At 42.3% G+C, this 15,006-nt stretch overlaps 1 protein-coding gene across 1 annotated transcript in view; it reads left to right on the top strand.

Annotated features, from left to right (window-relative positions):
- Nucleotides 1-15,006, top strand: part of MAML3 (mastermind like transcriptional coactivator 3) — a 433,325-nt gene that overhangs the window by 279,037 nt on the left and 139,282 nt on the right. The gene's annotated exons all lie outside the window — the stretch shown is intronic.

Raw genomic sequence — 15,006 nt, 5'->3', positions numbered from 1 at the left:
CATAAAAATATAATTATTTCTATTTACATTTGAGAAGACTGAGACTTAAAAAGGTCAGGTAACATTTTTTTCCCTTAAGGACAAGTGGAGATTTGAACTCCAAGTCCTTTGAGCCTTTTGAAATTAGGGCCAGGTAACACTTTACTTCTGGGCAGAGCTGCCTTCCAGGTAACATAGTAAACATGCATTTCAATTTCCTTTTTTTTTTTTAAGAGCTAACAGCACTTTTACATATTAATTTACTCGCATAGTATCAAGTTAGGTAGCTAAATGCTATGAATTCATAATGTAAAATGAATCTTGCATGATCCTGCCACCAGCCTTCCATATATATCCAACATCAACAGTGTTGTCTGCGAGTTCCTACTAAATCTGTAGATGGTATGACTTGATGACTGCACACAGAGTATTACTTGTGCAGCTTGCACAGTTGACTGCACAATCACCATCTTCCTAAATATACCCTAAGTGTAATCAGATAGGCAGAAAACATATCCAAAATTTTGACTGAAAAGTATGATTGCTTCACACACACACACACACACTTTACCCTTTCCTGTAGTGTCAAACACAGCCCTGGATACAAAATAAATGCTTTATAAAAGCTTGACAACTTGGGCTTATCTCTGGAAGAAGGTGAAGGGAAAGAATTCCATCCCAGGAGAGTAATTATGGCACCTGCAAGCCACAGCCCAGTCCACTGATTTTTGTATAAGCCACAGGCAGCACAGGTCACCCCTTAGGGGCTGTAAAAAGCAGTGAGGAATAGTGTACTCAACAGTAGGTGGCTTTCTTTGGAATCCCCCACTTGCCAGCTATGGGGTCTTTAGCAAGTATCATCTACACTGTAATTCATACGTATTTCTCAACTTAGCTTTCTCATCTGTGAAATGAAAAAAATAAAAATAACACAATATATATTAATTGACTTAATATGATCATTATTGTCATTATTATTTTAGGAAGGGCATGAGAGAGTCAGAAACCATTTTGTTGAAACATTTTGAAATGTGGAAGGAAACAGATCCTGAGTCTGACCTCTCATGTGATGCTCATTAACTGTGCACCAGGGGCAGGTCTCTGCAGGTCCTCCCCTGGCTGTGTGACGTGACAGTGTCCCCCTTGGAGAAAGGCAAGTGTTCACTATGTAACAGCCGCTCAATAAATGATAGTTCCTTGTTGTTATTGGTTGAAAGTCAGAGTTAGAGACGAAGAGGCAGAGAGACAGAGATCTGTGTTTGCTGCCTCACGCCTGAAGTGGTCACAATGGCCAGAGCTCAGTGAGGCCAAAGCCAGGAGCTTCATCTGGGTCTGCTCAAGCACTTGGGCCAGCCTCTGCTGGCTTTTCTCAGACCATTAATAGGGAGCTGCATCAGAAGTGGAGGAGCCAGGATGTGAACCAGTACCCACATAAGATACTGGCATCTCAGGTGGCAGATTTACTGGCTATGCCACAATGTCAGCACAGACAAATGGTAGCTTCAGACGATGATTTCTACCTTCCAAAGCTGGTGAATTTTTTTTTCTTAAACTCTTAGATCACTTCTGTGTACCCACTAGGCCCCTGGGCTTTATCATTCTTTCTAAGCAGTGCATCCTTTTGAGAACACAATGAAAACTCAAGCTGTGAGATCAGAAAAATGCAAACAAAGGTGGCTGCAATTGCAGGGATTCACAGCCTCCCAGGTTAGGATTCCCTGGTGCAACTCAAAAAATTAAGACTATACAGCAACCTGAATGCATGGGTATTGGCTTTGAAAAAGGATTTGTTGTACTATTCCCACTGCAACATTCCTGCTATCATTACAATCCGATTCCATGGACTAGAATGCACTGGATTCAGAACATTTCAAGAGCACATTTATTTCATTAACAGAGGCAAGCCTGTTTTAACAAAGCATATTTATCAAATGCCTATTATGTGCCTAATAAGGTGGTGGGTGTTACGGGCAACAAAAGGCACTTAACATGTGGTCTCTGCCCTCTGCGTTTTCTGTCTAATTGGAGAGGCAAGTGAACAAGGCAGTAGGAGATGTATTAGTGCTATATGCTGATATAATCAAGTACTAAATTGTGTATGCTTGTGTGGGTGGGCGCACAAGCCTCACATATCATTCTCTGACCTTGAATTGTACACAAATCATTAGCGTCAAACCGGAATCGCAAGCCGCTCCCCCACCCCTCATCCTTGCTTGGCCAACTTCCACCATAGCCTCTCCCTCTCTGTCTGTAGCGTGATTTAAAAAAAAAAGAGGGGTGAACTAATCCAGTGAGGAAGAGAGAAAAATCAATGAAAGAAAAAGGAGGGCACGTGGCAGTGTGTGGTTGGCACAGCAGCCTGGAGCCTCTGTGGGCCCAGGGTCCGACCAGGAGCAGCCAAACTCTAGGAAAACCCCTTTGGAGGGGACACGTAGCAGCTTTTGATCCTCGGTTACAAATTCAGTCAATGACTGAATTGGAAGAGCAGGCGGCAGTGCGCAGAGGCCTGGCTGTTGGGAATGGAGGCTCACCCCCCCACCTTCCCCAGCCCACCACAAGCCCAAAGGTTGTGCTGCATTCCCCCTGAACTGGTATGTGAGCATGAGAGAAAGGCCTGCTGTTAACCTGAACGGGCCCAAGCCAGAAGATGCGTATAGGCCTGCATACCACATGACTGGTGGTCGGTCATTACACGAGGGGCTAACAAACTGTTAAGTAAAACATGTTCTAGAGGCCACCTTAAACAAGTGCAGCTTTCCAGAAACTGGGAAAGGCCGTTTGACTGCAGAATTCTTGCCTCATCAAGGAGCTTCTATGACTCAACTCCCCCACAGCACGCAGCTTTCTTTGTGTCCTTGCTGTGCCCTGCATCCCAGGGTGCCTCCCTCACCTCAGATATCCCTGTGCTCTCCCTTGGTCACTTTCTGGGCTTACAGATGCACACAGTTATAAGGAAATAAAGCCAAGGGCCTATAGGGAGGGAACATTGGGTTCCAGGTGTGCAGAGCACAATGTGGACTTGGGGACATAGCCCTCACCATGGCCCCATAAGACTGCTTGTCAGGATCAGGGTTGATGTGGCCCTACCAGGACCCCACCAGGCCGTCTGAAGCTGGCAGCCTGGGCTGAGGCCCCATCAACACCCTTAGCTCAGAAAAGAAAAGCAAGGAGAAGATCACAGCCAAGCCACTAAGCCTGCTCTGTTCGTTGCTGAGAGTCTGTTGGAAGCGCAAAATGGGATGGAAGAGTAGCTGATGCGAAGAAAGGATGAAGGCTCAACACTGGCCCCCTCCACACAGATAAGCACACTTAATTTATTGTGTTTTAGTTAGAGAACAAATAAAAAAATAAAAGCACCCTGCTTTTACAAAGGCCAAAGGGCCCTATAATTCAGTGACAAGGGATATGAAAGGCATAAGAATGATGGTTCTGGAGCTAAAAGCAGGCATAGTGAGGACTTGCCTCCCAAGGTCACCTGTGCCCTCCTGAGGCTGCACCTTCAACTTTGTCTGCTGCAGTCCAGGCCCCAGACTGCTCAGGCAGAAACATTCCAGCTTCTTGTGTGCCCCAGAAGACCCAATTGAAGGCTGATTGCAATTTTCCAAGGAGAAAAACAACCTTTATTTGGAAAACAACGTTTCTTTGAATTAGAACTAAAGCATTTCGTTGAATTTTCAGCTATACTGAGAGAGGACAGTTGCAACTTTTTTTAAACATTGAGTTCTTTCTATGTTTGAAAGGCAGACAAAATTGGGGAGGGGGAGGGACTGAAGGAGGATGTTGTGTTGGATCCTCAGGTCCACTCCCAGATGGCTGCAAAAGCCAGGTCTGAGTCACCAGGCTAAAGCTAGGGACCAGAAACTCCATCCAGGTCTTCCACATGAGTATCAGAGGGCCAGCTACATGCCCCCCCCTTTTTTTTTGCTGCATTCTCAGGCACATTAGCAGGGAGCTAGAGCAGAAGTGGAGCAGCTGGGATTCAAAGTGCCTCTCTGGTGTGGTATATTGACATTAGGCAACAGCTTAACTCATTGTGCCACGATGTTGCCTCCAAAAAGACATTTTTAATTTTTCTCAAATGTACTTTGTAGAGTTGAAGTAAATGCTATTGAAATTTCAACATTATGACTTGCCTTTATTTCATAAATCCTTTGTTTTAGAAATAACATACTTGAATAACTTAAAAAAGAAAAATATGATTAATAAGTGAAGTTTATGGTAAAAAGCAAGAAGCAACTTTGCATTATTTGTCCAAAAAGTATTTTTATCCGTATTTAACTTTATCGTTAGTCAGATTAGTAGGTGGGGAATTTAAGCTTCTTTGAAGGTTCCTTAACCCTACCTTACATGATCTACTTTATTCCCAAGCTGTTGACGGCAATTCCAAGAAGTCAGGATGTGAACGTAGTTGACTTGACTTTGGGAATTTGGGAACTCACTGTTGAAGGTTTCTATTCACTAAAGAATCAGGGTATGAATGAATAATTAGTCTAAGGTACTGCAGGGTGTTCATGGAAATAGAATTAAAAGATAAGTTTATCTAGATGCAAAAATGTTTTGAAATTCAGGCATAATTTTTTTCATAATATTACATTATAGAAGACACCCTAAAATTATACAAGAGTATGAATTTGAGGCCAAACAATAACACAGATGGATTAGGGCATTTATGATTGAGCCACATGCTGACCCAGAGCCTGTATCTCCTTTAGCCTCTAATTTCCTGTCTGTCATTTGCTCCCTTGAAATGATCTTTTGTTATTATTAATCATTACTGTTTAGATTTTAGAGATTTTATTGGGTTCATGTTAGGTTCTGGCATTACTGTAATAGTGATGTCATTGACAATAGTGGGAAATTATTATTTTGTAGCAGATATTATTTTTTAAGTATTTATTGGTTCTTTTGGTTCTGCATTTGTCATTATAGATTTGAAGTAATAGTACTAATATTCCATGACCAATTCATCATGTTTTTAGGGAAACTTAGCTTCCCTTATAGCATTTGCAAATTTAGCTTCTGGAAAGTTGGTGAATATGTTATCCTCAACTGTCAGGGGTTTGCATATAAAACAAATGCATGTCCTGATACTATCACAAAAGGTCAAAGAAGGTGCAGAGATTGGGAAGTAAATACAAGCAGTGCAAACTAATTGCAATGCATTGCATTCATTGGGCATTTTGTGTTCTTTCAAAGCGTCTGTACCGTCACCACTTTCACCTTTGCTTTGAGAGAGAGGGACGCAATATCACTGTACAAGTCCCTCAGATGAGAAAAGGGCACAGAGAAAGAATGTGGCATGCCGGCAGTCGGCACCAAAAAATGAGCAGACCAGGGCTAGTTAGGATGATAGCAGCAGTTTTTAACAGCCACCTTGCAGAACCCTGTATTACAGGTACTGCAATTGTTCTGTTTTATGGAAGAGGCGACTAAAGCTTGCTGCGGCATGGCAGCCTAGGACAGATCATATAGGTAGTAACTGGAGCTAGGGTTCAATGGTGAATCTGTACTGCTACAAATCCCCAAATTCCAAGCATTTTCAGTCAACATTGATACCTAGGCTTAGGTCTCCAGAGTCTTATACTAGTCCATTGGGCTTTCCATTTCCATGAAAGAAAGATCTTCCATCTGCTGATTCACTCTTCAGAACAACCATGTCTGGCCGAAGCTGAAGCCAGGAGGCAGGAACTCCATTTAGGTCTCTCGTGGGTTGCAGGGCCCCAGGCACGTGGACCATTTTCTGTCCACCTTAGCAGGGAGCTGGATCCCAAAGCAGAGCAGCCAGAACCTGAAGCAGTGCCCATAAGGGAGACTGGTATTCAGATAACACTTAATCCCTGTGTCACAATGCCAGTTCCCTTTACATTTCTTATGCAAGGGACCTTAAAAAGTTTGTGGGGTGCTGAATGCTTGCCCTAGCTGTTAGGATGCCAAGTGAAATATTTGCATCGCACATTAGAGTACCTGAGTTCAATTCTTGACTCTGGCTCCAGATTCCTGAGAAGTTGTAGTGAGGGCTCAAGTGATTGGGTTCCTGCCACCCATACAGGAGACTTGGATTGAATTTGGCCCCTGGCTCAAGGCTGTTGTGGCATTTGGGGTGACAACTCTTCCTGTGTGTGTGGGTAGGTGGGAGAAAATGGATCTTGGTGTCTCTCTCTCTCTTTCTCTCTGTCTCTCTCTCTGCCTTTCAAATAAATTAATTCTTAAAGTTCATGGAAAATGCATATTATGAGAAACAATGCGTAGATTTTAAAAATGTTTTGTACAAAATAAATTTCTTGTGCAATTCCATTTGTCCATCAACTTGTTGAATTAGCCTTATGTAGATATTACAGAGCACTTCGTTGTTGCCAAGAATCGTGTTCTGGGTGGCGAGTAACAAGAATATTCATTCTTATCCAACACAGATCTAGAAAATTTAAAAAAACGATATATATATATATATATATATATACAGCTAGATTATAGTGTAGCATGAATAGGTAGTGGTAGGCAGTGGCAAGAGCAGAGGGCAGCAAGGGTGAAAATAGCGACAAAGGAGCTGAATATCAAAGGATGTAGAAATTTGGCAAAGAAGGCCCAACACAATAGCCTAGAGGCAAAAAGTCCTCGCCTTGCATATGACAGCATCCCGTATGGCTGCTGGCTCATATTCCAGCTGTTCCACTTTCCATCCAGCTCCCAGCTTGTGGCCTGGAAAAGCAGTAGAACTTAGCCCAAAGCCTTGGAACACCCAGAAGAAGTTCCTGGCTCCTGGTTTCAGAACCGCTGAGCTCCAGCCGTTGCAGCCACTTGGGGAGTGAACCAGTAGATGGAAGATCTTTCTCTGTCTCTCCTTCTCTCTGTAAATCTGACTTTCCAATAAAAATAAATCTTAAGAAAAAAGAAATTAAGTTGTCAAAGAGAGACGGGGTTCCAGTACAGGGAACTGGATGGCCTGTTGCAACAGCTTTGGTATGAAGACTGATATTGGAGAGATGGCAAAGAGAATGGGAGGGACCTAACCAGTGATAGCCAAACTCATTTTACACATTTGAATAACTTGGGGTGTTTTACAAATGTCCCAACACAGGCCACATCCCAGATCAATAAAATCACCATCTCTTTTTAAGGGACCCAGGCATCAGTATGCTGTCAGAGGATCACAACAGTTGATGAATTTGACAACCATTGGTTATACCCACTGATAAGGACTTAATCCTAGGGTATAGCCAACAGGAGTTTCTACAGAAGGAGGAGTATGGTCATGTTCATTTCTGGAGAAAGGATCTAGCCATACTGAGGGTGTCCTACCAAAGAATATTTGGGATCGTCAGCCAGCAGAAGCAGCAGCTGTTCAGGAACTAGACAGGACTCTGCAGGGGGACCTGCCTTGGATCTTCGACGTGAAGATCCATTTTGCCAACTACAATTTCAAGCTATTAGCTAAATTTATATGAATTCTCTTTCCCCATGTACAACTGTGGAATTTTTTTTAACATCTACTTCGCTTGATTGTTGTAAGGCTTATAACATTCTCTCTCTCTCTGCCTCTCTGTCTCTCAAACATACACCCATGTACATACACACACATACACATAAAATGCCTGTCAGAATGTGTGGCAATGGACATATATTTGTACATCTTGGTTAGTACCCTGAACACTGGATAGGAATAGAGTTTGAATTTTAGATGGTGAGAAAGATTGAAGGAGCATAGAGAAAAACAACAAGGAGCCAAGGATGACTGGGAGTAGAAGTGATAGAGAATGTGCACAAAGAAAAGGGAAGGAACCAAGGGTAGAATCTTAGGAATGCCAACATTTAAGTTCTAGACAAGTAGAGAAAACAGGAAAGGGGAGAGATAAAAAAGAAGTTGTTTCAGAGGAAAGAGTGAAGTCCTGAGATCTGATAGTGGCCACCAACAATTCTGCAGAGTTAGTTCAAGGACAAGCGCTAGAATATGGTATATGGTTTTACTCTAGTCAGGGAAAAGGAAGGTTACAATCTTTCGTTTCAGGCAGTTGTATATGGATATGTAAGGGTGTTAAAAATATGGAAAATACATATTATGGAAACATCATACATATATCTCAAAAATTTCGTGCTCAAAAATCAACTTATCTTTTAGCTTAATTCCAGTTTTTGAAGTCCTTTGGCATATCACATCTGTTGTATACAAAGGAACTTCAAAAGGTTTGTTAAAAGCATAATTAAAACAAAAATTAGAAGTACAAGCTTTATTTCTCACCATAAACTTCCATCAAGTTCAAGAGATCATTGTAAGTTATGTTATCCGTGATTTAGTCCATCCCTAAGGAACTGAGCAAGTTGGTAATGTAACCATGTCAGTGCAGTCTGCTTCACATTACCAACTGAAGAAAAATGGGTACCCTTTAGGGGCTTTTTAATATTAGGAAACAAGAAAGAATTTGAAGGAGGCAATTCAGAATTGTATAGCCAATGCCTAACACTTTTCTATCAAAACTGTTACAAAATTGCCCTTCTTTTGTGAAAAGAGTGAGTGAGTGCATGTAGTGAAGAAGGAAGATTCTCTGGTAGAGCTTTCCCAGGCATTTTTCTGTTAAAGCTTTGGCTAGCTTTCTTAAAACACTCTTCTAGTAGATGTTATCATTCTTTGTCTTTAAAGAAAGTCAACAATAAAAAAAAAAAAAAGGTCTTGAGCATCCCCCAGAATTGCATTTGTCCAGTGTGTCTTTTTCCTCAACTGGACCACTTTCACTTCTTGTAGCCATTGCTTTGGTTGTGTTTTATCTCTTGGTTAAGCCATGTTTCCCTCCATCTACCGTCCTTTGGAGAAATCCCTTAGGATCACAATCCCACTTGTTTCAAATTTCCATTGAAAACTCTGCTCCTGTCTGCAGCTGATCTGGGTGAAGTTTTCTCACTCACTGAATAGAAAGTTTGTTTCACTTTAATTTTTCCATCAGAACCAGCTGGGTGTCTGTGATCTGCACTACTGTTGCTGCTGTTCATCGGTGGTCCTCTTCAGTTAGTGCATGAACAGGACTGATTTTTTTTCTCTTGTGAATTGATGTGGGTGGTCTGCCACTGTGAGAGTCACTTCCAGCATTGTCTCATTTCTTCTTAAAATGAGTCATTTATTTGTTAACAGCTGCTTCCTGTGAACCATGGTCCCAGTAACCTTTTTGTAAAACGTCACCATAAATTTGTTTTTTGATCTTCAATTTTAGTGAAACTCATGTTGCTCTGATGGGGATGATCTTCAAATTGTTAGATTATCCCTTCTTAGTGCTTGAAACTAAGTATAATTCAAGCATGTCATGAGAAGTTATTATGAATTGATTCTGGTGCCAAAAAAATGGAAACCAATGCATAGTTTGTTCATAATATGCGTGTTTGCATGAGTTTTGAAGGCTCCTCTCATGCACGCATTTATGTGTACCTAGGTAGTCATACACAGATATATTCTAAAGGTTCATCATTGCCCTTCTGGGAGTGATCTGAGAAGGGGTCAGAGCCCTGAAGTCCTGACCAACCCAAGCCGTGGCTAGGTGGACATAGGACAATGGTCAAAATGAATACAGAAATCTGTCTGTCCTCCAGTTTCAGCAAAATAAAGGAAGTGGTTTAGTCCTAGTTTTCTTTGTTTTGTGGGAGAACAAAGGTTGGCTAGACTGGGACGGGAGAAAAAAAATGAGCCAGGGAAGATTAGTCAGCAGTGTTGGCAGCATTCTGCTCTGCGAGAGTGCATTCCAGGAGCTGTCCTACTCATTCCATGAGCTTCAGGGATGGGAATTCATGACAGCATCTGCAGAAGGGTCTCTGGAGGTGAGATTGTCCACATAAAGGTAGAAAACTTTACAACCTCATTCCACAGGCACTAGGGTGAGCCCAGCTGCTCGAGGTAAACTGGACCTGGCCCCTGGAGCTGGCTCTGGGCTCTGCAGCATCTCCACTGAAGCCTGTGCTGGCCACACCCACCTCCCACTCTGCTGTATTATTGCCTTGGTGTTTTTGCACTGAGCCTATGCTGCCTACGGCCACTCTCAGCTAGTGACTGACTAGCAGACCCACACTAGGAAAACAAGGATGCCTCCAAAAGCTGCTCTTTTTTTTTTTTTAGTGTTTATTTCTTTTCATCCTATTTAAAAAGCAGACGAAGATGAATAGAGAGTGAGAGAGAACACACACACTCCATCCACTGATTCACTCCCCAAATGCAGTAGTTGCTGTTACACCAGATGGAAGTCAGGAGTTCAGAACTCAGTCCTGAGATCCTACAGTGGTAGCAGGGGTCCAGGTACATGAACCATCAGGTGCTACTTCCCAGAGCAAGTATCAGCAAGGAGTTACAATCAGTAACTGAACCAGGCACACCGACGTGGGAAGTAGGTGTCCCAAATGCCCACATGCAAGACATACTTTGGTATGGGGCTCCAGTAGCCATTGCAGCCTCACTAAGGCTGTGTGGCCCAGGAAGGCTGTCTCACTGGCCTGCCTCTTTGCATAGCATCAGGACAAACTGACATTACACGGGTTCTTCAAAACATTCATAGAAAATTGGAATTAAAAAATGTGAATTGGTGCAAAAGTTGATATCCACACATAGTTCATGATGGAATGCAGTTTCTTAAATTTTTTAAAGAATCTTGATATGCTGGAATTTCTAAGAGTTTTTTACATCAAAGGTAAACATCTCGTTTATTTAGATTTTTTTAAAAAGATATATTTATTCTCCATGGAAAGGCAGATTTACAGAAAGAAGAAGAGACAGAGGAAAAAATATCCTCCATCCAATGATTCATTCCTCGGGTGGCTGCAATGGCCGAAGCTGAGCCGATCTGAAGCCAGGAGCCAGGAGCCTTTTCTAGGACTCCCATGTGGGTATGCAGGATCCCAAGGCTTTGAATCATCCTCCACTGCTTTTTGAGGCCACAAGCAGGGAGCTGGATAGGTAGTAGAGCAGCGGGGACATGAACTGGCACCCATATGAGATCCTGGTGCTTGCAAGGCGAGAACTTCAACCACTTGAGCCACATACCAGGCCAAAAGTAAACATCTTTTACTTCTATTCTCTACTAGGTTTTTGAAGTGCTTTCCAATTTTCTATCATTCTCCCTGTCTCTCAGACTCTCTCCTCACCTTTTCTAACACAGACAGTTTGTCTTTAAAGTAAAAGCCCTTGCATATTTGACACCATGTTAGCACTTCTTTCATGGAAGACTTGGGTTAATATCGTCTGTATTTTTAATAGGATAAGTGTTAATACTATATTGGAGCTCATTACAAGCAAGAAAATTAATGGCTCTGTCTGTTTATTCATCTTGAAACTGGAAATCATTTTGGTTCAATTTTCATGAAGTTGTAACTATGAAATAATGCATGTAAGGAATGGGTGTTGTGGCACAGCACGTCATGCTGCTGCTTGGGGTGCTCATATTCTGCAATGGAGTACCTGAGACTGAATCTCAGCCCTGCTTTTGATCCAGCTCTGTGCTAATGTGCACCCTGGGAGACAGTAGATGATGGCTTAAGAATTTGGGTTCTTGCCTCCCATGTGGAAGACCTGAAAGGAATTACTGGTACAGGTTTGGCCCAGCACAGTTCTTCTTAGCACCTGAGAATGAATGAGCAGATAGCAGCATCTCTCTCTGTCTCTTCTTTTGTGTGTGTGGACCTCTGTCTTTCAAATAAATAGGCCTCTAACAAAACAGAATAACATGTTTAAGTCAACAAACACCATTCCTATCACTAAATACTCACTACTTGCTATTTTGAAGTTAATACTATCTTCAGGATTGTCTATTCCAAAATACTTCAAAGTTTATTTACAGTAGAAGCTCTGGTAGCATTGGTGCTGAGAAAAGACACTTGGGGTAAAATCCGAGTTCTCTTTCCTGGGAACGCACACCCAGAGGCTTGATGTGGTTGTCACATTGGCGGCTTCCTGGCATCCCGAGGTGCTCTTGAGTGTCACTGTGAGGCCTTGGGCTACCCTGAGCTGCTCAGGTGTCAGTGTTCTGAGAGCTGGCATGGGCAGTCAAGGCCAGCATCCTCAGAGCGCAGAGTATCCTTGCAACTTCCCTTTGTTTTCACTTGATTTCTAGACTCTGGTCTTGATCACAGGAACTGATACTTCTCTCAAACCCTTCATTACAGAAGATTTCTGCTGTAGTAATGGTTACATTCTCAGAGCCCAGTTAGATCACCACTCCCAACAGGCATTGCGTCCTGGGCGCACTCGCCACTCTTACTGATACATGGAAAGCACAGGAAAATTACCAACAGAGAAAGGCTGGGGTGGGAACAGAGCGGGCTGTCTCACAGAAACTGTGTGCTAGCCTTAAGCATCCAGCAGTGCCTGAGCCACCCTCTAGAAGTCCCCTTAGAGCTTCGTATTTCAGAACACAATACTTCTTTCAGCGATTTTTATTGAGTATTAACTAGCTGTGTGGGTTGCAAAGAAACGTGTGACGCAGGCTGAGCATTGAAGAAACATACAATGAGTTCATTTTTTAAATCAAGTCATGATTTGACTAAATGGGATCATTTCCACTGGTAGTGCAAAAATAAAGGAGCCAAGAGTCATCAGGCAAACCAGTCAGTTAGTCCTAGTGAAAGATTTTATGAATTACTTGGATAACATTACAAAAGACGCGTTTAGCAAGTTGGACATGATATGGGGACTGGAAGGAATAATGAATACAGTGCATTGAAGGAAGGAACACAGATCTGAAAAGAGCTTCAGAATTTGAAATACTGGACAGAATCTGTCAAAACTGAGGGTACCAGGAATCAACTCCAGCCTCCCCAGTTACTCTGTAGCTTTAGGCAAGTTAACTCTCCATGTCTTAGGTGTAAAATGTACTGGTAGTGGTTACACATAGTGTGAGTCTCAGGGTTTAAATTGGTGCATTAAAGCACTTGCCATGCCTGTCACATTGTGGATACTCAGTAAATGTAGTGAACAGTGGTTTCAATTCGCTGTTGCCTGATGGAAGTACAAGGATATTTCAAACAAATATGTTCACTTCAGTGCAAAAAAAAAAAAATTCTTTGAAATCCATTAATAGATTTTTTCATTTTCATAATATGTATTTTCCATGGACTTTCTGAAGACCCTTCCCATATGGTCATGCACATAAAGTTGTGTGTGACACTAAATGGTGCTGAATTGTCAGACCACATTTTATGGCACGTGCCCAGTAAATACCATGTTTCAAGACAAAGAGCAAAGGTGGATTGAGTTCACAGGAGAGTAGCGAGAAACTTACAATCATACGATGAAAGACTAAAAGAACTGAGTTTATTTTGCCTGAAGTAGAGAAGAATCCAGTATTATATAACAGCATTTTCTAATATTTGAAAGGTTCTCATATTGTGGATGGTTTAGACTTATCTTCTACCCAGGGGCCAAGCATGGATACTTCAGAAGGACAAAATTGGGCTCAATCTCAGCAAGATTTCCCAAAGTCAGTGCTATGGCATAGAAGATAAAATCACAGCCTGCAATGCCAACTTCCTACACAGGTGCCAGTTCATGTCTAGCTGCTCCGCTTCTAATCCAACTCCTTGCATGTGCCTGGGAAATGCATCGGAAGATGCCCAAAGTATCTGGGATCCTGCCACCCTGTGGAAGACCCAGATGGGGCTCTTGGCTTCTGGCTTTGGCCTGGCCTGGGGCCAGCTGGGGAGGGTGAACCAGCAGATGGAGGATTGCTGTCTGTCTCTTCCTCACTCTTAGTTTCCAAATAAATCTTTAGAAAGAAAAAAGAATTTGCTAATACTGCTGAGGGATAACAACTTGTTCATGAGGCGGTGAAGTCCTTGTCACTAGATATGATCACAGACCAAATGTCCCCTTGATGCACTAATGCCTCAAGTGACCTTTAATATACAGTCTGAAAGGTGGGGACTCCAAGTCTGAAAGGTGGGGACTCCAACAGTCAACAACAGGCAAAAAAAAAAGAGAGAGAAAATCTTATCATCAATGTATTGATTTATTCTACATGTGACAAGGGAGAGCATTTACATTCACCAGATCCTGATCCAGCAAAGATGGGGATTGGTTTTCAGGTTTGTGGATAGTAGGCGGAAGGGACATCCATCGTGCTGTACAACGTGAGCTGCCTCGTTGCTTTTCTCCTGGCTTGGTGGGGCCTGTGTGAGGCCACTAACTCCCGAACAGACCTTCCGCTTGGCTGGATACTTGCAGCCAAATAAAGAGTGGCTCAACAGACTGTTTCTTGTGTGTCTTTCTTAATCTCCCTTAAACCGCTCCCTGCCTCAGCCAGCAGTAAACTCATTGCAGAGGTTAAGCCGACCCCACACTCTTCTTTCTGTTTGCTGGTTAATGCCACTGATATTTGTGTTTCTTATTTGCTTTGGGTTCAGATTATTGTTAAAAATGACAAAACTTACTTGTGCCCATGCTAATTAATTATCTTCTTTGGTGTTGTAGTTTGTGTGACTTTTTTCTTGTCTGGCTCTTCCTTCTGTGTTTCGCTACTAAAATTTAAAATTCAGAATTACACAGACACTTGGATGCAATTTTGCCTCTCCTTTGTGTATTTAGATTCATTGTTGCCTTAAACATCTGTTAATATTACAAAATAGCACACAGATATGGTTTATTAGCTGTGATCTCCTAAGAGTTAGAAATTATATTTTTCAGTATCAGCAAAGACTATATGGGTTGACTCTCTTTCGGTGAGTGCAGTTGGGCACCAAGACTCCAGTACTCTTTATGATGTCCCAGAAATAGTACTGAATTTCTTAAAGGCACACACCAGTCATGGCTCACGTGTAGCAATAGCCTGGACTGCAGAACAGCTTCACAGGAATTGGACTAAAGGCTTTTCTTTAACCTTTAACTGCCTGCATACAACAGACCTTTCATTTGCTTTCTGATCACTGGCAAGTGACTCTGTGAGCAGTACATGCTCAATTCCATTTTCCCAGATGCTTTCTGTTCAGAGAATTGCTCTAAACTGAGCCAGAGGGGAAGGTCAGTTGCTGTTTGTGTCCACCCAGGTTGCCTCCATTGCAATCTTCATAGTT

The sequence above is a fragment of the Ochotona curzoniae genome, unplaced genomic scaffold, assembly GCF_017591425.1.
Source record: "Ochotona curzoniae isolate NIBS_2020 unplaced genomic scaffold, NIBS_Ocur_1.0 scaffold_4506, whole genome shotgun sequence".
Lineage (NCBI taxonomy): Eukaryota > Metazoa > Chordata > Mammalia > Lagomorpha > Ochotonidae > Ochotona > Ochotona curzoniae.
Note: the sequence above shows the minus strand (reverse complement) of the source record. Positions and strands in the feature narration are given on the sequence as shown.